General features: G+C 43.8%; 1 long non-coding RNA gene across 1 annotated transcript in view; it reads right to left on the reverse strand.

Annotated features, from left to right (window-relative positions):
* Window positions 1-2039: 2039 nt before the first annotated feature.
* The window catches only part of LOC128501899 (uncharacterized), a 108684-nt gene continuing 87731 nt past the window's right edge, over window positions 2040-22992 (reverse strand). The window contains exon 2 of the long non-coding RNA XR_008355067.1: window positions 2040-2208. This is a non-coding gene — a long non-coding RNA (uncharacterized LOC128501899). The remainder of the gene's footprint in view (window positions 2209-22992) is intronic.

Here is a 22992-nt window from a genome sequence, read left to right on the forward strand (position 1 = left end):
TGGTGGTGGTTTTCTGAGTCTTGCTGCTAATTTGGCTCTGCTTGGTACCTTGCATGCTGCTTGTGGATGGGGAAGATGCTGCTTGGGGCAAAAGGCACTTCTTTTTACTCACTGGGCTAGTAACATAGTAACATAGTAACATAGTTCATAAGGTTGAAAAAAGACCAAAGTCCATCAAGTTCAACCTATATACATATTGCGTCCCTTACTGTGTTGATCCAGAGGAAGGCAAAAAACCCTTATGAAGCAGATGCCAATTGCCCCATACCAGGGGGAAAATTCCTTCCCGACTCCAAATATGGCAATCAGAATAAATCCCTGGATCAACGTTCTGTCCCTATTAATCTAATATCCATAACTTGTAATATTATTGCTTTCAAGAAACACGTCCAGGCTCCTTTTAAACTCTTTTATTGAGTTTACCATTACCACTTCCTCTGGCAGAGAGTTCCATAGTCTCACCGCTCTTACTGTAATATACCGTCTGTGCTGGTGTAGAAACCTTCTTTCCTCCAGCCGTAGAGGATGTCCCCTTGTTATAGATACAGTCCTGGGTATAAATAGGTCCTGGGAGTGATCTCTGTACTGCCCCCTTATATATTTATACATAGTTATTAAGTCCCCCCTAAACTGTCTTTTTTCCAAACTAAATAACCCTAATTCTGATAATCTTTCTGGGTACTGTAGTCCTTCCAGTCCCCTTATTACTCTGGTTGCCCGTCTTTGAACCCTCTCCAGTTCCACTATATCTTTCTTGTACACTGGTGCCCAGTACTGTACACAGCATTCCATGTGTGGTCTGACTAGTGACTTGTACAATGGTAGAATTATTTCCTTGTCGTGGGCATCTATGCCCCTTTTGATGCACCCCATGATTTTATTTGCCTTAGCAGCAGCTGCCTGACACTGGTCGCTACAGGTAAATTTACTGTTAACCAAGACTCCTAAGTCCTTTTCCATGTCAGTCGTCCCCAGTGTTTTCCCATTTAATACATATTCCCAGCCAGGATTTTTCTTCCCCATGTGCATAACCTTACATTTATCTGTGTTGAACCTCATCTGCCACATCCCAGCCCAAGCCTCCAACCTATGCAGATCCATTTGTAATCGTGCACTGTCCTCTATTGTGTTAACCACGTTACAGAGCTTAGTATCGTCTGCAAAGATTGATACTTTACTATACAATCCCTCTACAAGGTCATTAATAAATATATTAAAAAGAATAGGACCCAAAACTGACCCCTGTGGTACCCCACTAGTAACAGTCACCCACTCAGAGTATGTACCATTAATAACCACCCTCTGTTTCCTATCACTGAGCCAGTTACTTACCCACATACACACATTCTCCCCCAGCCCAAGCATTCTCATTTTATGTACCAGCCTTTTATGTGGCACCGTATCAAACGCTTTGGAAAAATCAAGATATACGACATCCAGCGATTCACCCCGATCCAGTCTTGAGCTCACCTCCTCATAAAAGCTGATCAGGTTAGTTTGACAGGACCGATCCCTTGTAAACCCATGCTGATATGGAGTCATACATTTATTTTCATTGAGATTCTCCAAAATAGCATCTCTTAGGAAAGACTCAAACAGTTTACATACAACAGAAGTTAAGCTAACAGGCCTATAATTCCCCGGGTCACATTTTGTCCCCTTTTTGAATATTGGCACAACATTTGCTATGCGCCAGACCTGGGGAACAGACCCTGTCACTATAGAGTCCTTGAATATTAGAAATAGGGGTCTGTCTATTACATTACTTAACTCCCTTAGAACTCGGGGGTGAATGCCATCTGGACCTGGTGATTTGTCTATTTTGATTTTTTTTTAGGCGGCACTGCACTTCTTCCTGGGTTAGACAGGCGACATGTACTGGGGCATTTATCTCATCCTGCTGTATATTACCTGACATTTCATTTTCCTCTGTGAATGCAGCAGAGAAGAATATATTTAATAGATTAGCTTTTTCCTGATCCCCGTCTATAACTTCTCCCTCATTACTTTTTAAGGGGCCAACACTTTCATTTTTAACCTTTTTACTATTTATATAGTTAAAGAACATTTTGGGGTTTGTTTTACTCTCTTTGGCAATGAGTCTGTCTCCACTTTTGCTGCTTTTATCTGATTTTTACATATTTTAATTTTTTCCCAATAGCTTTTTAGTGCTTCCTCACTGCCTTCCTGTTTTAGTAGCTTAAATGCCTTTTTTTGCCATTTATTGCCACCTTTACATTTTTATTTATCCACATTGGTTTTCTCTTGTTCCTGACTCTTTTATTCCCATACGGTATGTACTTTTCACAGTGAGAATTTAAGATATTTTTAAAAATCTCCCATTTAGTGTCTGTGCTTTTGTTTTTGAGGACATTTTCCCAATTTACAGTGTTAAGGGCTTCTCTTAGTTGATCAAACTTTGCCTTCCTAAAGTTCATAGTTCTTGTGGCTCCTCTAAGAGTTCCCTTATTGAACGACAAGTTATAATGTATTATATTGTGATCACTATTTCCTAGGTGCCCTCTGACCTGCACATTAGTTACTCTGTCAGGTCTGTTGGTTAATATTAAGTCCAGTAGAGCGCCCCCTCTGGTTGGGTCCTGTACCATTTGGGACAGATAATTATCTTTACTTATAGTCAGAAACCGGTTTCCTTTATGAGATTCACAGGTCTCGGTTTCCCAGTTTATGTCGGGATAGTTAAAGTCCCCCATAATAACCACCTCATTGTGATTTGCTGCCTTGTTTATTTGCTTTAATAATTGATCTTCTGCTGCTTCAATTATATTTGGTGGCTTATAGCAAACCCCGATCAGTATTTTATTATTTTTCTTTCCATATATTTCTACCCATAATGACTCCACATCATCATTTCCCTCACATATATTCTCCCGCAGTGTGGCCTTTAGGCTGGACTTTACATAAAGGCAAACCCCTCCCCCTTTTCGTTTTTTTCGATCCTTCCTGAATAGACTATAACCCTGTATGTTAACCGCCCAGTCATAGCTATCATCCAACCATGTCTCTGTTATACCCACTATGTCATAATTTTCTACAGACATTATTAACTCCAGTTCACCAGTTTTATTGGTCAGACTTCTGGCATTAGTAAGCATACAATTTAGAGGTGTATGGTTTTTTCTCCTATCAAGCCTATCCCTATTAACTATTCTAACCCCTCCCTCCGCTCCACCCCAGGTACATTTATAAGCCCTAGCTCTCTATCTACACTATCTTCCCCTTCTATATTATAGTTTCCCTCTCCCCCTTTCCCTAGTTTAAACACTCCTCCACCCTTCTGGCCATCTTCTCCCCGAGCACAGCTGCACCCTCCCCATTGAGGTGCAGCCCGTCCCTACCGTAGAGCCTGTATCCGACAGAGAAGTCGGCCCAGTTCTCCATGAACCCAAACCCCTCCTTCCTACACCAGCTTCTGAGCCACTTGTTTAGCTCCCTAATCTCCCGCTGCCTCTCTGGTGTGGCACGTGGTACAGGTAATATTTCAGAAAATACTACCTTGGAGGTCCTTGCCTTGAGCTTGCTACCTAAGTCCCTGAAATCATTTTTAAGGACACTCCGCCTACCTCTTACTTTGTCATTGGTGCCAATGTGCACCATGACAGCTGGGTCTTCTCCAGCCCCTCCCAGTAATCTGTCAACCCGATCCGCGATGTGCCGAACTCGAGCGCCAGGCAGACAACACACTGTTCGGCGATCCCGGTCTTTGTGACAGATCGCCCTGTCTGTCCCCCTAATAATAGAGTCCCCCACTACCAGCACCTGTCTGGCCTGCCCTGTGCTCCTCCTTCCCTCCTTACTGGAGCAGACACCGCTCTGGAGGTCAGAGGCAGTGACTTGCTGCAGTACTGCTAACTCTGAACTAACATCCCCCTCATCTGCCATCTGGGCAAACTTGTTGGGGTGTGCTAGATCAGGACTAGCCTCCCTGGCGCTTTTCCCCCTACCCCGCCTTCTAACTGTAACCCAGCTAGCTGCCTGACTGTCTTGTACCTCCATCCCGCTATCCACCCCCACCTCTACCCGCGAGAGAGCTTGCTCAGTGAGCAGCAGACTCCTCTCCAAGTTGTCAATAGATCTCAGTGTTGCCAGTTGCTCCTCTAGACTCAGGATTTGTGCTTCCAAATGAGCAACCTGCACACATCTCGCACAGCAATATGCACCTTCAAAGCGCTGATCAAGGATTGCATACATTGAGCAAGATGTACACCTGACCGCATTGTCAAACATGGAGGACATCTTTACTCTGAATACCACAAACAAAACACAGTGCTCCCCTTGCAATAGATATAAATATACTCTCCTTCTTTGCTTGTAACTCCTCACTTAGAGATGTCACTTAGGAGATTCGCCCCAGCTCAGGATTCGCTTGTGTGTCCAAGCTAAATGCAACTGCAAAATGCCAAGCAGCATTAGAAGTACTAGTTGTGCTACCCTTTAACTTTGAACGTGCTTCTGGTGCTTTAGGCTTTCCGTAAAAAAACATAGAGCTTGTGGGCCTAGCAGCACTACTACTGCCTGCTTTTGGTGCCTTTCCTTTACTTGATGATCCTTCAAGCAATGCTTCCCAAATGATAAGCGAGAGCTTGGCCTACTTGGCCGACTAGACTGACGCAAAGGCTTGATCTTAGAACTGGTGGTGGTAGATGGAGCTTGTCCCTCCTTAGTCCCAAAAGAAGGATCCATTTAAAAAATGTAAAAAAAAAAATTAAAGACAAAAAAATTAGAGGAAGTTCTCTTCAGTGCTACGGCTGAAAAAGTAAAACTATGCACAACTGCACTGTGCTGTTGTGTGCAATCTGCCAAAGTGCTCAAATTATTTAAATTATTAACTCAAGATTAACTATTTATATTAACTAGCAGTATTTTATTTTTAATTTGAATTTACACGGGCCTAAGAGCCTAGCCTACTACTATGCTAAAGCTATATTTCCTTACTATGCTAACTTTAGCTAAGTCTAACTCTAGGCAGACGCTCTCAAGCCCACTAAGCTAAAGTGAGGTTAAATCAGATTCAGTATATGATTTATTAATTAATTGTTACTCACCTGTCCTCGGTTCCCACGTTGCCGCAACAGCCGCCGCGGAGGAGAGGGAGACCCCCCTCCAACGCACGGCCACCTCCACAGCAGCTGCCACGGAGGAGAGGGAGACCCCCTCCAACGCACGGCCACCTCCACAGTAGCCACCACGGAGGAGAGGGAGACCCCCCTCCAACGCACGGCCACCTCCGCAGCAGCCGCCACGAGGGAGACCCCCTCCACCGCACGGCCACTTCCGCTGACGTCCTCCGAGGTGCCGCGCAGGAGAGGCAAACCTCCTGGCTCACGGCGCCCGGCTACTGCGCTCCCTAATTGCAGGCCTTTATGAAGGGAGACTTCGCCACACTCAAAATGGTCGCGATTTACGGACAACGGAAGTGATGTCATGAGGGGCTGATGGGAGATTCTGACTTCCTCCGCGGTTCTCCATTTAAACCCCTCAGACCTGTTACACCTTGCCTTCTGATGGTCGTCTATGACTTGTGCTAGCACCCAGGTAGCGTTTACTGTCCTGATTCCTGTGTTTGACCTCGGCTCACCTGACTACGCTGTTTTGCTGTATCCTGACCTCGGCTTGTTTATCGTTTATCCTGATCTCCTGAATCCCGACCTCGGCTACTTTTATTGGCTATCCTGCTCTCCGGAATCCTGACCTCGGCTTGTCTGAACTTGTTCTGTCTTGGAGTCCTACCTGACTACGGTGTCTCCTATTTACTTGCACGTGACATTAATATTAAGTTATATAATATTAATAGATTAGAATTACTTATATTATGGATTATAGATATATTATAGATTATGAATTAGAATTTATTATATTATGTTATATAATATATATTAGAAGAATTACTTATATTATGGATTATAGATAGAAAAATATAGATTATGAATTAGAATTTATATTATGTTATATAATATAATATATTATAGATTAAGATTAAAGATTAGAATTATTTTAGTACTACAGCTAGTACCTTGAAGCTTTGCTTAGTTGTTGTCGTCACACAGTCAATCTTTCTTGAAAAGAAGTTAGAAAATAAAATGTCATAGGAAAACAGTTAGCTTCACTGCCGGCTGCACTCACTAGCCCAACATGTTCACTTCACTGATGGACTGAGGTGAGCACAACAAATTAAATAAAATTAAATATTATTAATTAAGAAAAATTGACTTGGTCTCTTGCTGTTGCTAAAACAAAGCACAAACTAAAGAGCTGCAGTGAGGAAGAGTACACTGTGAGAAATGGCAGGCTGAGGCTTACCAGTCTCACACAGAACAGAACTATCTCTCTCTGTAATGTTCGGATGCAGCACAGCAGTGTTGCCAAAGCAGTCACAGCGAAAAATGAATGGATCACTCAGACAAGCTCTGGTCTTATAAAGGCGGTTTCAGAATTCAAAAGGCATTGGATGAGACCCTTAGCGTGACGACACAAGAGCGAGCTGATTGGACAGATGAGGATCAGTTCACTCCTGTTTGAAATTTTGGCGGCTGCACAGCAAAAACGAAGACTATCGCGAAGAATCTTCGATTCTTTGTGTTTGTGAGCCTTCGTCTTTGCCTACGTTTTGCCAGCGCTGTATTCTGTTCTACGTTCCTTCGGAACGAACAAAAAAACGGACTCTTCGTGCTCGTTTTCATGTTCGCCCAAAGACAAATGCACAAGTCTAGTTTTTATCGTGTAACAGTCTTAAATCCTGTTGAAAAGAACAACCCCAATTCCTTGTTGAAAGAGATAAGTCTCTGTAGATCTGAATGCCTAGAGATCTTGGATTTTTAAATAACTTGTTTCTTCCAGCTTTTAGAATGCTTTCCTTGAGGTGATATGAAGTAAATGAGACTATGACATCTCTAGGCAGGGCCGGCCTTTGGGGTGTGCGACCTGTGCGACCGCACAGGGCGCCACACTCCAGGGGGCGCCGCCGCGGGGACCACCGCCGCCGCAGCGCGGTCCGACGCCACTGCCGCCGCGGGGTCCGCTGCCGCCAGTATGGGGGCACCCGGCACCCCTCCAGAGACGGACAGTAATGTCCGCCGCTGGAGGAGCAGGCTCGCAAGGGAGCGGTATCGGAGGTCTTTAACAGACCTCCGATACCGCTCCCTTGTGATCCCCGCGGCAACAGCTGCTGTGCGCCGGGGTTTGCTGTCAGATCCCGGCGCACAGCACTGAAGCCGCGCCCACCGGTCTCCGTGCCCTCTGACCCGGAAGAAGAGAAGACAGAAGAACTAAGAAGAAGAGCGAAGAGGAGGCAAAGAAACTGAAAGAGGAAAGGTAGGAAAGCATAGAGTGACAGTGAGAGTTGATTGGTGTATATGTGTGGATTAGTAAATATGTGTGGTTTGGTATATATGTGTGGTTTGGTATATATGTGTGGTTTGGTATATATGTGTGGTTTGGTATATGTGTGGATTAGTATATATGTGTGGTTTGGTGTATATGTGTGGATTGGTGTATATGTGTGGATTGGTGTATATGTGTGGATTGGTGTATATGTGTGGATTGGTGTATATGTGTGGTTTGGTGTATATGTGTGGATTGGTGTATATGTGTGGATTGGTATATATGTGTGGATTGGTGTATATGTGTGGATTGGTATATATGTGTGGATTGGTGTATATGTGTGGATTGGTATGCGTGTGGATTGGTATATATGTGTGGATTGGTGTATATGTGTGGATTGGTGTATACGTGTGTGGATTGGTATATATGTGTGGATTGGTATGCGTGTGGATTGGTGTATATGTGTGGATTGGTATATATGTGTGGATTGGTATATGTGTGGATTGGTGTATATGTGTGGATTGGTATGTGTGTGTGGATTGGTGTATATATGTGGATTGGTGTATATGTGTGGAGTGGATTGGTGTAATGTGTGGATTGGTGTATATGTGTGGATTGGTGTATATGTGTAAAGTGGATTGGTGTATATGTGTGGATTGGTGTATATGTGTGGATTGGTGTATGTGTGTGGATTGTTGTATGTGTGTGTGGATTGGTATATATGTGTGGATTGGTATGTGTGTGGATTGGTAAGTGTGTGAGAGTGATGGGTGTTATGCTGTACCATTTCCAATGTATTTTTCATTATATAATTATGCTCTAAAGTACATCATAACTCCCATCACTCTATACTGTTCCATACAGTGGCAGAGCTGGGAGGCAGAGGCCTTGCACCCTCACCGCAGGACTTCTGAAAGGTAAGTGAACTTCAAAGAGGGAGAGGGTAGATAGTTAGGAGGGGGTAGATAGGGAGAATGGAGTGAGATGGGGTACATAGGGCAATCATACTCCTATCATGCCAAGTAGTCTACGAGTACATCCTGGAATCTGCGGGCATGATAAGAATGTGATTGCTGTTAATCATATATATATATAAATATTGTTATTTAATTGTTTTGTTATGTGTTATGGTGTGTGTGGGGGGGTCATATTCGGTTTCGGCCAGGTAAATACTGCACTTTTGGTTTCAGTCCAGAATTCGTTTCGGTGCATCCCTACTACTAAGCCAGACAATGAAGTGGTAGGCCTACACCACATCAATGTTTGGCGTAGTATATAGTGATTGGGGTTTTGTTACAAGTTTTGATTCCTTTCTTTTTTTGGGATGGGGGGGGCGCCAGACGAGTAGTCCGCACAGGGCGCCAGAACACCTAAGGCCGGCTCTGTCTCTAGGTATATCCTCTGCAACCTCTTAAGGTTTCCTTAAACGGTGATATCTTTCTATTAAATTGTTTGTCATAAATGTCACAGTAAGGGGTCTGAAGCACAGTCCTCTAGGGCAATCAGAGTCAGGAACACCAGCTTGTAGCAAAACAGGCTTTATTTTTAATCGCTCAAAACTAAATCATAAAAAGAAAACCTAGCTCCCAATTGGAGCCCTCTCTAACTAAACTATGCTGGCCCACACTGACCAGCCTAATTACCCACTAACTTAACCTCCCAGCCAGATCCAGCTAAGCCAGGCTCTGGAAAACCTCCCCCAGACAGCACACAAAAGGTCCAGGCCTCATTTGGCTCAGGGATAGTCTTCTTCAGGGCCTCTCCTTGCCCTGGGAGCTCAGGAAACTTCCTCTTCCCCCAACAGTCTCTCTGATTATCAGACTCAAGGGGTTTTTAATGCCCAGCACCTGTGCCTGATGCCGGCCCCATAGGAATCCTGGACCAGATCCTGCAGACTTCTAGCCTCCTGGAAAAGCCGGCATGGATTTTCCACAGAAAGGGGGAACAGAGCATTGGCCCACCTTGCTCTCCAATTGCTCCACCCCAGTGACCCATATGTATGATATGCATAGCAGGGTTCACAGTCTCACAGTCCATATATTTATCTTCTAGATTTCTATTGGTCTGAGCCGTAATTGTCTGCTATTTTTCCAAACAATCATATTTAGCTTCTATTTTTGTGAGTTTTTCTGTCGTAGTGGCTATTTCAGCTTTGATTCCTTTAGCGCTACATTTCTTGCTTTATATTTTTCATTAAGTCCTCCAAAGCATTTCTTAATGTATCTTGCATTATAGGTATTGAGCCAGGTATTGTAGTACTAGATATTCCATCCTCCGTTGAGGAAAATGATTCTGCTTGAGAGAAATTCATTATCTCTTTAGATTGTCTAGTAGAGAAAAAAACTGAAGCGCCCTTATCGATTTTTGGTTCTTTCTTTGGTTTTCATGTTCTGTTGATTAGGAGGCATATTTATCTTGCAATTTAAAAATGGATTTGATAATCGAATATTTATGCTTTGGTAGCTAATATTCCCTCCTTAGTAACAGTACACGTCGGATTTAAACGCTTGTTTGATTAATTTAGCCTTTAGTTAACCGTACCAGGGTGAGAAGTATAGATAAAATCACTTATCTGCAGCTTTCCAATCGGTGCTCGTATCAAACAAAAGTAGACCACCATTAGGTTAACAGACCTCTTTTGCGGCGTTTCAGCTTGTTGTTGTTGTTGTTCTTTAGGGTCTGCGCATTTCTCCTGCTCCTGGCCGGTACAGCCAATGGCAGCCAGCCCGTCCCAGGTCTCCCCGCTCAATACCCAGACGGATCTTACTGTCCGGTCGGGGGACCGGCACCGGACTGTCCCAGCCTTGTACCAGCCTCACAACAGCCTCATATCACGCCAGTCGTCTCCAGCTTCGTGGGAACCGTCTACACGGTGGCTCCCACCGTGAGAGATCCCCTCGGCTCCTCCTCCTGAAGCGTGCGTCACATCATCACGCTACGCTTCCCCCTCCCCGAGAATGAGTAAGAGAATTAATGAATTAATGTGGGTATGAATTTTGTGAATGTGTCAGAGAATAAATTTATTAACCTCTGTATAATTTGTGTGAAATAGAAAAATAATGAATTAATTAATGTGTGGATGAATTGCGTGAATGAGAGAGAATTAATAAATTAATGTGTGGATGAATGGTTAGAATGTATTAATGAATATGTGTAAATGATTTGTGTGAATTAATGAGAGGATGAATAATTGTGTGAAGGAATTGTGTAAATGAGAGATTGAATGAGTGACTGTATAAGTGTTTTGTGTGTATGATAGATGTATATGTCATTTGGGGAAAGGCAACGATGGCACAAACAGGGTGCTTGAGCTTTGGGGATCAAGATGGCATGGGCAGGGTGTTTATGGGACAAAGATGGCACAAGAAGGCTGTTTATGGGACAAAGATGGCACAAGCAGGGTGTTTAAGCTTTGGGGACCAAGATGGCACAGGCAGGGTGTTTGTGGGACAAAGATGGCACAGGCAGGGTGTTTATGGGACAAAGATGGCACATGTAGGGTGTTTATGGGACAGCAGGGTGTTTGGGGACAAAGATGACTCACGCTGGGCTGTTTGGGGACAAAGATGGCTCAGGCTGGTCTGTAACTTGTGTGTGCAATCTGGGTGCTGGTCAAATTCTATGTGGACACCAGGGCTGGCTTTCAGGTGTGCAACTTGTGATCTATGCCTGTAATTTAGTTTTTTTTAATCTATACCTGTGGTAACCTACCTGGGTGCTACCCGCGGGCACCGGGTCTGGTGCGAAGTCAGCAGCTCCTTCCACTGCCCATCCAGCTTCTGCTTTGCGGGGAACGCGCTCCGGTGACGTCACGCTCAGCGCTTCCCCGAGCAGCAAGTTTATTGTGCTTCCCTGCTTCCGTACCTCGGCTTGTGTCCTGACTCTGCGTGGGCCTTATCTACTAAGTGCCTTATCCTGTTGTCCTGCATACTGAGATCCACTGAATCCTTTATCATCTACCCTTCTGACATAATAACGGAGCCTTATGGAACCCACAGGACTCACAGATGCCATCACTGCCCTGGCTCAGCAAATGGCGGCTGTGACTCAATCCCTTCAAGAGATGCAAACCAGCCAACATCACCTTAGGCAACAGGTGCACCAACTTCAGCTTCATCAAGGCGCTGCATCTGAAGCTGCTGCCACCCCTCCTGCACCTCCCCCGGAGGGAGCTTCTGCGTTGGTACCATCTATACCTCTACCCGAGAGCTTTGCCGGTGATCGTACTAAGTACCGTTCATTTATCACCTCCTGCCAGATCATGTTTAAACTGAAGCCCAGAACCTATGCTACCGACTATGTGAAGGTTCATAGTTATCTCTCTGCTGGCCGGGGAACCTCAAATGTCGGCGCACAATTTTATCCATAACCATAACTCGGTTCTGGAATCTTGGCCTTCCTTCTGGCAAGCACTCAACACACTCTACGATGATCCCTTCAGAGCATCATCCAGCACTTCTACTCTAAGAACCCTCAAACAAGGGAAAAGACCAGTGGAGGAGTACATCACCGAGTTCCGTCACTCTTCCTACTGAGTTTGCATGTAATCCCCAGTTGATCCATACCTGCAAAGCTGGGTATGTGTGTTTATCTGTTGGACTATACCTGCAATGAAAAGAGAGGTGTGGCTTAGTGAATGAGGGGACAAAAGGACTCTGGGGAAGAGTACGGGAGAGACATTTTAAAGTCACGGTTGAGTCAGAAGGAGGGAAGACTGCACTGACTCTCGCAGTCTTCCCCTAATCTGCAGTCAGTGTGGAAAATATATATTTTTTTTTTTTTGGTGTGGGAGTGTAGGGAGTGATTGCATGCTAGGGATGGTGGAGGTGCTGCAAAGGAAATAATTGCCTAGGGTCCAATTTTTTCAATATTTAAAGGGAAAATGTTTTTGTTACAAAGATTGCACTGTTAGCTGTCTTTATTCCTATATTTAATGTATTTAAGGTACATTATTGTCACCAGTGTTTCCAGTTATTTATTTTTGTACTTATTTGCACTTGCACATAAATAATTAAAATTAGATTTTTTCCCTTTCTTTTTTGTCGAGGGGGGGGCGCCAGAGAAGTAGTCCGCACAGGGCGCCTGAACACCTAAGGCCAGCCCTGAATGCAGTCCAGACCTTTATTACCAATTTTTTTCAGGATTTAGCAGAGCTTATGATACATGCACCGTAGAAATAATTTGAATTTAAACGGTAAGGTCCCTCTATTCATAATAAATGCAGGAAATGATGAGGCATCCACAGGACCTAATGTCTGTGCACATTCCTGAGAAGTATCTTTTTACAAGTTAGAGGGCTAGTGGTCACTCTGCATAATCCCCCCCTGATTTGGGCCTTTCCTACTATATCCCTTAGTACTGTTGGTTCCTTTTGGTGTCTTATAATAGGTTCTGCAACTGCAATCTCTGGGTTTAGATCCCAATGTTGTTGAATGGATTAAGGAGTGGCTGAGTGACAGAAAACAGAGGGTTGTAGTCAATGGCGTATATTCAGAACAAGGTCTTGTTACCAGTGGGATACCTGAGGGATCTGTACTTGGACCCATTCTCTTTAATATTTTCATTTTTGTACTTGTTTGCACTTGCACATAAATAATTAAAATTAGATTTTTTCCCTTTCTTTTTTGTCGAGGGGGGGCGCCAGAGAAGTAGTCCGCACAGGGCGCCTGAACACCTAAGGCCAGCCCTGAATGCAGTCCAGACCTTTATTACCAATTTTTTTTCAGGATTTAGCAGAGCTTATGATACATGCACCGTAGAAATAATTTGAATTTAAACGGTAAGGTCCCTCTATTCATAATAAATGCAGGAAATGATGAGGCATCCACAGGACCTAATGTCTGTGCACATTCCTGAGAAGTATCTTTTTACAAGTTAGAGGGCTAGTGGTCACTCTGCATAATCCCCCCCTGATTTGGGCCTTTCCTACTATATCCCTTAGTACTGTTGGTTCCTTTTGGTGTCTTATAATAGGTTCTGCAACTGCAATCTCTGGGTTTAGATCCCAATGTTGTTGAATGGATTAAGGAGTGGCTGAGTGACAGAAAACAGAGGGTTGTAGTCAATGGCGTATATTCAGAACAAGGTCTTGTTACCAGTGGGATACCTCAGGGATCTGTACTTGGACCCATTCTCTTTAATATTTTCATTAGTGATATTGCAGATGGTGTTGATGGAAAGGTATGTTTATTTGCCAACGACACAAAAATTTGCAACAGGGTTGATGTTCCTGGAGGAAGAAGCCAAATGGCAAACGATCTAGGTAAGCTGGAAAAATGGTCAGAGCTGTGGCAATTGGCATTTAACGTGGATAAATGCAAAGTAATGCACCTGGGCAGAGTATAGACTATTTGGTACTGTCCTAACCTCAACGTGTGAGGAAAGGGATTTAGGGGTAATTATTTCTGAGGATTTAAAGGTAGGTAGACAATGCAGTAGAGCAGCAGGTAATGCTAGCAGAATGCTTGGTTGTATAGCGAGAGGTATTAGCAGTAGAAAGAGGGAAGTGCTCATGCCGCTGTACAGATCACTGGTGAGACCTCACTTGGAGTATTGTGTACAGTACTGGAGACCATATCTCCAGAAGGATATAGATATGTTGGAGAAAGTGCAGAGAAGGGCTACTAAAATGGTTTATGGATTACAAAATAAACCTTACCAGGACAGGTTAAAGGATCTTAACCTATATAGCCTGGAAAAAAGACGGGACAGGGGGGATATGATAGAAACATTTAAATACTTAAAGGGAATCAACAAAGTAAAGGAAGAAAGTTTATTTAAAAGAAGAAATAAAACCACAACAAGAGGACACAAGCATAAACTAGAGGGGCAAAGGTTTAATGGTAACATCAGAAAATATTACTTTACGGAAAGGGTAGTGGACGCATGGAATAGCCTCCCAGTGGAAGTGGTAGATGTTAATACAGTAAAGTCATTTAAGCAAGCATGGGATAGGCATAATGCCAAGCTAGATATAGGATAAGGGCAAGTACTAAAGGAGAGTACTCAGAGGTTGGGCAGACTGGATGGGCCTTCTGGCTCTTATCTGCCGTCACTTTCTATGTTTCTATGTTTCTATGTTTCTTGGTTTGTCTTTAAGTGGTATTATGGTTCCAAGTCACACTCTTTCCTTTCTCATTAGTTTCTGTTTAGACACCCAATTAGAATGCGTGTCTATGTCCTTTTATTGTCTTTGTCTGCTTTAAAGCCCTTATTTACCTGCATAAAGTGTGCTTTTCCCTGCTTTTGGACTGTGTACTCTGCTGTGTGTTTGGAGGTATGGAGATTTTTCCCAGACGAACATATTTACTCTGAGGACCAGACTGGCTACCAATCTTATAGGCAAAATTAACAAGAGGAAGACGGCAACAATGGCCACGCATAAAGTGTGGTCACCCTGGTTCCTGTTACAATGAATAATTGAGAGTATAATAAAATAAATGGATTGAGATTTGTAAATCAAACTTAATATGTTTATCTTATATACCCATTGTCTTCGGTAAAAATTGGTGTCGCCACGCGTTTTGACCTTGACTATGTCACTCAAATTTGTTTACTTCAAATGGACATCTGCAAGGCTTTGAACATGTCACTCAAAGTTGTTTACTACAAATATTATTTTTGGCAAAAAACACCTGTACTAATGTGAACGTGACACCTACTGTATCTTTTGTAAAAAGTTAAACGCAAAGCACAAATATAGTTAACTATTGTACTTTTATAGCTGTATAATATATATTAATAAAAAAAAAATCATAGGGGTACACTCAGTGTGAATTGAATCCCAAATAATCATTCACAAAATCAGAAGACAATAAAAAGAAACTGTTTAAATCGCTGTTTATTCTGCTAATACAGAAAGTAATGGGAAAAAAGATAATCATCCCTAGTGTGAGCTACGACTAGAAGAAAAGAGATTCAATAACCTAATCAAGCTGGTACAACTGAGACCCTAACTCCCTAAAATGCCTGGTAGGTAAGTATATTGTTAATCCCCTTGCCTATCTAGTTGGCTATATTATAATCCCAACCTCTCTATAATTAGAGAGCGTCTGTCCTAAGAGTAAATTCGAAATTGTGCACTCAGCGGGATGAAAAAAATCAATGACATGTGACCTCTACCACTCAGACTAATGTCACTGACAGGGTGATCAGGTCTGATAGGAGCCCAGGTGCAGGGGATACGAGGGGCTCTGTCTGTACCCCACGATGCATGATGGCTTGGGGTTGTTACAGACAGGTGCAGGAAATAAATCACAGACAGAAGATGCTGATAATAGTCGTATTGCAGATGATGGTACAACATATAAACAAGGAAAGTATCTTGGCTGGAAGCCCTCTGTATGGGGCACACACAGCAGGAAGCCCTCTGGATGGGGCAGACACGGCAGGAAGCCCTCTGGATGGGGCAGACACGGCAGGAAGCCCTCTGGATGGGGCACACACGGCAGGAAGCCCTCTGGATTGGGCAGACACGGCAGATTGCCCACTTGCAGGGTACTCAGCTTTGGAGTCCACTTGTGGGGCGCTGGCCGTATCTCAGGAATAGATCAGGAACCAAACAGGAACAGATCAGGAACCAAAACAGGAACAGATCAGAAACCAGAACAGGAACCAGAACAGGAACCAGAACAGGAACCAGAACAGGAACCAGAACAGGAACCAGAACAGGAACCAGAACAGGAACCAGAACAGGCAATCCTGTTACATTAATGTCAAGGCCCAGACTGAAGGGCTGGGCAGGTTTATATAGGCTGGCTTAATCAGGTAATAAAGTACAGCTGGACATGATAATCACTCTGAGTGGTTCAGAGTGACAAGGGTGGCCACTAGTGGATGCTGATGGAAATGAGCAGCACAAGGTTGTGTGTATACCAGGCTGTGAAGGGTGGAATGTTATAACTAATCTGTTCCGCATCAGATTGTCAGTGACCAGTGGTGGAACTACTGGGGTCGCAGGGGTCGCGACTGCGCCTGGGCCCTGGAGTTCTGCCAGTCAGGGGGGCCCTGAAGGGCAGAACCCCAGGGCCCAGGCGCAGTTGCGACCCCAGTAGTTGTACCATCATCTGCAATATGACTATTATCAGCATCTTCTGTCTCCTCTGCTCCCTGTCGCCGCCGACACCTGCCTCAGCTCTGCCCCAACTGCAGTGATGGGAGCGTGAGGCGTCTGTCTCGGGTGACGTCATATGCCGGCGCTCAGTGAAGCCGCGCGCACCGCAGAAGAGCAGTGAGACAGAGGCCTTGCGATCCCACCGCAGGACTTCTACAAAGGGGTGTAGGCAGAGGGTAGACAGTGAGAAGGGGGGTAGGGATAGGGTAGATAGTGAGAAGGGGGGGTAGGGAGAGGGTAGATAGTGAGAAGGGGTGGTAGGGAGAGGGTAGATAGTGAGAAGGGGGGTAGGGAGAGGGTAGATAGTGAGAATGGGGGGTAGGGAGAGGGTAGATCAATCTTCTCTCAAATAAAATATATAACAATGTGGTGATAATAAAAGAGAAGTTACTTTGTGTATGTAGTGTACTTTAGTAAGTTAATGTAAAGAAGCTTAACCATTTTTCTTTCAGAACTTCAGATCACCGGAATCCAAAGAGGAATACACACAGAATTGGGTTTTATCACATGCGTTTAGTAAAAATAAGAGGAGAATGTTGTATGTTAGTTCCAGTTTATCTTGGCAGGTAAGAAAGTATATATATGAACCTGCTCCCATAGCTTAAACATGGCATTACTCACACAATATGCGCATCTCTGATAGTTTTCATAGCCCATCTCATAGACTAAGGAGAACCATGATAACTTCAATGTGTGAATGTGCCAATAGATCCCTAATATTATGTCCCCTACATAGTGTAACTGTTGGTTATTTAAGTAGGTACCAATGTTTTTCCAACATCTATTTAATTGCGGAAGTTAAACTACTGACAGCTAAGTACTTTATATTACCGAATTCGCTCGATTATAAGATAACCCCCCAACATTTGAATATTAATTTAGAAAAAAAGAAAAAGCCTGAATATAAGACTACCCTATAGGAAAAAAGTTTTATTAGTAAATATTCTATTTTTCATATTTAATAAAAACTATGCTTGAGAAAAATACATTTTTGGTTTTATTTCCTTTTATTTGCCAACCTGCCCACCAGACTCCCTGGTGTCAAGTGAGGGCAGCCGGTGGACGTGGCGCAGACAACCTCCACTGTTCCCACGACTTCCGCTGGTCATGTGGTGCCGGAAGTTTTTTAAAAAAAAAACATGGGGAAAATCAGCAGAAACTGAACCCCTGTATCCACAAACAGGAGTCTCTACAAGGCCTGGGCCCATAGTCGATAGGGGGGAGGCTATCAGGCCTCTTCAGGGGCCCCAGTGATGGAGGGTTCTGTCACATTGGGTAGCAGCAGAGGTTGTCTACGCGCATTGCACAGACGTTCACCGTCTGCCAGAGAGGAGGATCCAGGTCCCCTGCAGCGTTGCTGGGGATTCCAATGGACGTCTGCGCGATTCACATAGACAACCTCCCCTGCTCCTGGCCGGTACTTCCGCCAGGACTTCTATGGTGGAGCACTGGAAGGTCATGTGATGCCGGTGCTCAGTCATAGAAGCCCCGGCGGAAGTGCCGGCAGTAGCGAGGGATGTCTGTGCGCATCGTGCAGATGGGCACCGGCTGCCAGAGAGGAGGATCCAGGGCGCTGGATCCCAGCGCTGCAGGGGATCTGGATCTTAGTCTTGTAATCAGGCCTCTATTTGAGGTCTGATTGTAAGACGACATCAAATATAAGACAAGGGGTATTTTTCAAAGCATTTGCTCTGAAAAAACCTTGTCTTATAATCGAGCAAATATGGTATATTGTATATACTGCCAGTTGATAATAACATTTTACTCCAGTTGTGACAACTGTATGGATACATGGTTTCATACATGGATACATTTGATGGAAGTGACAGTCCTTTGAAATTTCATGCACATTTCAGCATCTTCTAAAAGAATTTTGCACACTGTTATTTTCTGAAATATTCACTTATTCATGGTTGCTGGATTTTAGTTACTTTATCGGGTAACTTTATTGTTTACAATATTAAATCCATTTATCCCATAGGGAATTATTTTTTATTATTTTATATTAAGTTACCCATCCCCTACTATTAAGTTGCTAATTGTGCCAAATGTTCATTTGGGTTTGTACTTGCTCATGTGAAGTTGTAAAGGGGTAAATAAAACAAATGAAATAAATGAAAAGTGAAATTTAAAGATATTCTTAATTTTGTAAAAGCATCGTATACCAGTAATTAATTTTTTTATTTTTAGATCTACAGCCATCCTGTTTTTTATAGGATGCCCTAAAAACTAGAATACATTTTCCTGTCAAAAATAGTATTTTTATTAATGACCACTAGAGGTCACATTAAGCTCAGAAAGGAAAATTTACAGCCCAAAATTGAACTATGTATATCTCACTGTATATCTCACGTCACACATACAATCATTTTAAAAAAAATATTTATTTTTCCACTAGATGTCACCTCGGATCCAGAAAATAAAAAAAGATGTGATTCATTTATTGAACGTTGCTCAGTTTAAGTCAATGCTAATTCCAGCTGATTTTCTCATATTTATCATTTATTTGTTTGGTAAATAAAGTTTTGTCACAAAAGAATAAACAGATTACAGGAACTGTTCATAACAACTTATAGTAAACAGCAATTTCTGACCTAGGCTGCAGTTCGAGTGATGTGGCTGTCCCTCTTTTGCAAAGCCTGGGGAAGTGTGTCCTGTTGGGCTACCAGGCTTCTTGGTACGCTGCTGCTCAGGGGGCTGCTTGGGGAGTTCAGATTTCTCCCTTGTGACTGGAATAGTTGCACTTTGGATTTGTACTATGGCACAACCACTATGGTAACTTAACTGAGAGCCACATGCCCTTCTGATGGGGAGTACTGGGACATTCCAGCACTCAGCTAAATGGATGGTAGCCGCAGAGGTAAATCCTGTTAGGTCAGCTGGGCAGCAAAGGCAGTGCCGATACCTGGGAACATTCCCAAGTAGGCTACCTGGAGTTTTCCATCTTGAGGGGGAATGGCTTCACTTAAGGGCATGGCTAGCTCCAGAACGCACATAGTGGGGGGGAACCTGGAGGGGAATACGCAGGACCGGACTGGGAATGAAAAGGAGCCCAGGAAACATTTGGAGACCAGCCCCATATAGTTTATTTTGCGGTCGAGCTCTTATACCCACAAGCACCCCACACTATTTGCCATATAAATAACTATAAAACATTCTTTTTATCACATTATTTGTATTAAAATGCCAGAAAGCATAAGTGTTAAAAGGCTCTAATAAATTAAATAAATTAGACATAATGGAATCAGAACATTTGCTACTGCAAAATGTTTTAGATGAAAAAGTTAAATTTTATTCAGTGGAACAAAACAGTGATCACATTATTCTTCACGATATTCTTGCAAGAAACTTTTATTTCTTTATCAATTCATGTAAACTATTTTTTCATATTAAATAAAAGCTATGATTGAGTTTTTTTTGTTTGTTTTTATTTCCTTTTATTTGCCAACCTGCCCCCCAGTTATGCACATCTGCCCCCAGGCTTGCCACTCTGCCCCCAGAAATGCCTTATACCCTCCTATATGACACTCTGCCTCCCTGATATGCCTTATACCCTCCTATATGCCACTCTGCCCCATGATATGCCTTTTAACCCCCTATATGCAAGTCTGCTTCCAGAAATGCCTTATACCCCTATATACATATATCATGGGACAGAGTGGCATTTAGGGGGTTAAAAGGCATTTCTGGAGGCAGAGTGGCATAAAGGGGGTTAAAAGGCATATCATAGGGCACTCTGCCTCCAGAAAAGCCGTATGCCCCCCATATAACAGCCCCCCCCCCGACTTACCACTGCTTCTGACTCCCTGGTGTCTGGTGGGGGCAGCAGGTGGAGGCCGGCGTTCATGAAATTAAAGGGGCCAGTGTGCACCCACTGCGCCGCCCAATGTCCATGCCTAAGCTTTTCATCCCACCCCTTTTAAGACGTGGGCCGAAGTGTTGAGGCACGGCCAATGGGTGGCGCGGTGCGTGCACCCCAGCCCCTTTAATTTCATTAGGCGCCGGCGGCCAGAGGACGCTTTCATACCTCTCGCAGCCGCTCAGCGGCTGTTTTGAATGTTGGTCTGCTGGCCGCCTGGCCCACCGGAAAATATCTCGGTGGGCCAGTTTGGCCCTGGGAATACGACAAACATGGGCGGGTACTGGATATAACCAGTGATCATGTCAACAGAAAGGGAATGTCTGAACTTTAAGTGTTGTCAATTGGCAACTTCATCTTTTGGGCAGGTATTTTTCCCTGTCAATCCTTAAAACGTCAAGATGTATTACTAGTATTATTATATTTTATTTACATAGTGCCAACAAATTACACAGTGCTTATGACTTTGAGTGTTAACTGATGGAATGTTGTCATGTAGTAGTACGTCCATCAGCAGGAAGGTGTTAAAGCATGCCTAAAAGGTTTTAATGCTTTATTTAATATGTTCTAATTAACCTTTAATGGCAAAGTTCACCCCAAGTGTAATTGAGCCTTGCACCAAGACAGTTAAAATTAAGTTGGAGGTGAATCTAGGTTGTAAGAGCAATCTATGTGAAGAAATATCACTGGACTTCATCTTTTAACACAACTCAGGGAATCAATAAACAAGTAACAAAAAACAATTTCCACTATTTTGCACTATTATAACAAATTTGTTTTAAAAGAAAATACAGTGATATACAGGGCAGGACTGGCCCACCGGGATCCTGGGCACCCGTGGGCCGGGTGGCTGGCAGACCAACATTCAAAACAGCTGCTGAGCGGCTGCGAGCGGGATTGAAAGCCTCCTTCGGCTGCCGGCGCCTAATGAAATTAAAGGGGCTGGCGTGCACGCACTGCGCCGCCCAATGGCCGTGCCTCAGCACTTGATCCCGTGTTTTAAAAGAGGTGAATTTCATGAACGCCGGCCTACACCCGCTGCCCCCACCAGACACCAGAGAGTCAGAAGCAGTGGTAAGTCGGGGGAGAGGGTGTTATATTGGGGGCATAAGGCTTTTCTGGAGGAAGAGTGCCCTATGAAATGCCTTTTAACCCCCTATATGCCACTCTGCCTCTAGAAATGCCTTTTACCCCCCTATATGCCATTCTGCCCCAGGATATGCATATAGGGGGTAGAAGGCATTTCTGGAGGCAGAGTGGCATATAGGGGGTCAAAAGGCATATCATGGAGCAGAGTGGCATATAGGGGGGTATAATGCATTTCTGGGGGCAGAGTGGCAAGCCTGGGGGCAGATGTGCATAATGGGGGGGGGGCAGGTTGGCAAATAAAAGGAGATAAAAACAAAAAACAAAAATTTCTCAATCATAGCTTTTATTAAATATGAAAAAATAGTTTACATGAATTAATAAAGATTAAAAGTTTCTTACAAGAATATCGTGAAGAATAATGTGATCACTGTTTTTTTCCACTGAATAAAATTTAACTTTTTCATCTAAAAACGTTTGCAGTAGCAAATGTTTTGATTCCATTATGTCTAATGTATTTAATTTATTAGGGCCTTTTAATTCTTGTGCTTTCTGGCATTTTAATACAAATACTGTGATAAAAAGAATGTTTTATAGTTATTTTTATGGCAAATAGTGTGGGGTGCTGTGGGTATAAGAGCTTGACCGCGAGATAAACTATACGGGCTGGTCTCCAAATGTTTCCAGGCAGGCCCGGACTGGGACAAAAAATAGGCCCGGGCATTTAAGCCTGAGCAGCCCATTTTTATTTATTTATTTATTGTTAAAGCCCACCCTTCATATACCATCTTTGCATTTACTCACTCATTCATACAAATCATTAACACATTCATTAATGCAGTCTCACAAATCATTCAAGCAATTCATCCACACATGAATTCATTAATTGTCATACACATTCACACATTTATTCATTCATTCTCATATGCATTCACACTACCCCCTCTCCCCATCTTATCTGCCCCTTCTCACTATGTTCCCCCTCTCACTATCTATCCCCTCTCCCCATTTCTCACTATCAAACCCCCCTCTGCCCCTTCTCACTGCACCCCCTCCCTCACTCTACTTACCTTGTTGCCGGAGCAAGCAGCAACTGCGACCGGGCCCGCAGCAGGGCCGGATTGATTTAGGGGTTGATGGAGCTGCAGCTCCAGGCCCCTACCTTAAAATAGGCCGCATAGGCCCAATCAGTCCGGTCCTGACTGGGCCTATTTTAAGGTAGGGGCCTGGAGCTGCAGCTCCATCAGCCGCCAAGTCAATCCAGCCCTGCCGCTGCCCGGCCCCCCGTGCAAATGCCCGGTGTGCCCGATGGCCAGTCCGGGCCTGTTTCCAGGGCTGCTTTTCATTCCTAGTCCAGCCCTGGTGATATAACTTTATCTGCATCTCTGGGAACTTCCCAGGTCAGGCTACCCAAAGCTGTCTTTAGTGGACGTGGTTTAGACGTGGGTATATCTTGCTATGCACGTGGGCAGGGTTGGCACCATAAAGGGCAGGGCTAGTCCCAGATAGCATAGAATTGTATGTCCATAATGGATGGGAGTGGGCATGACTAAATGCTTCTCTTGCTTCCTGGAGATAGAACAGAGTGGTCCGA

This window comes from Spea bombifrons, chromosome 7 (assembly GCF_027358695.1).
Source record: "Spea bombifrons isolate aSpeBom1 chromosome 7, aSpeBom1.2.pri, whole genome shotgun sequence".
Lineage (NCBI taxonomy): Eukaryota > Metazoa > Chordata > Amphibia > Anura > Pelobatidae > Spea > Spea bombifrons.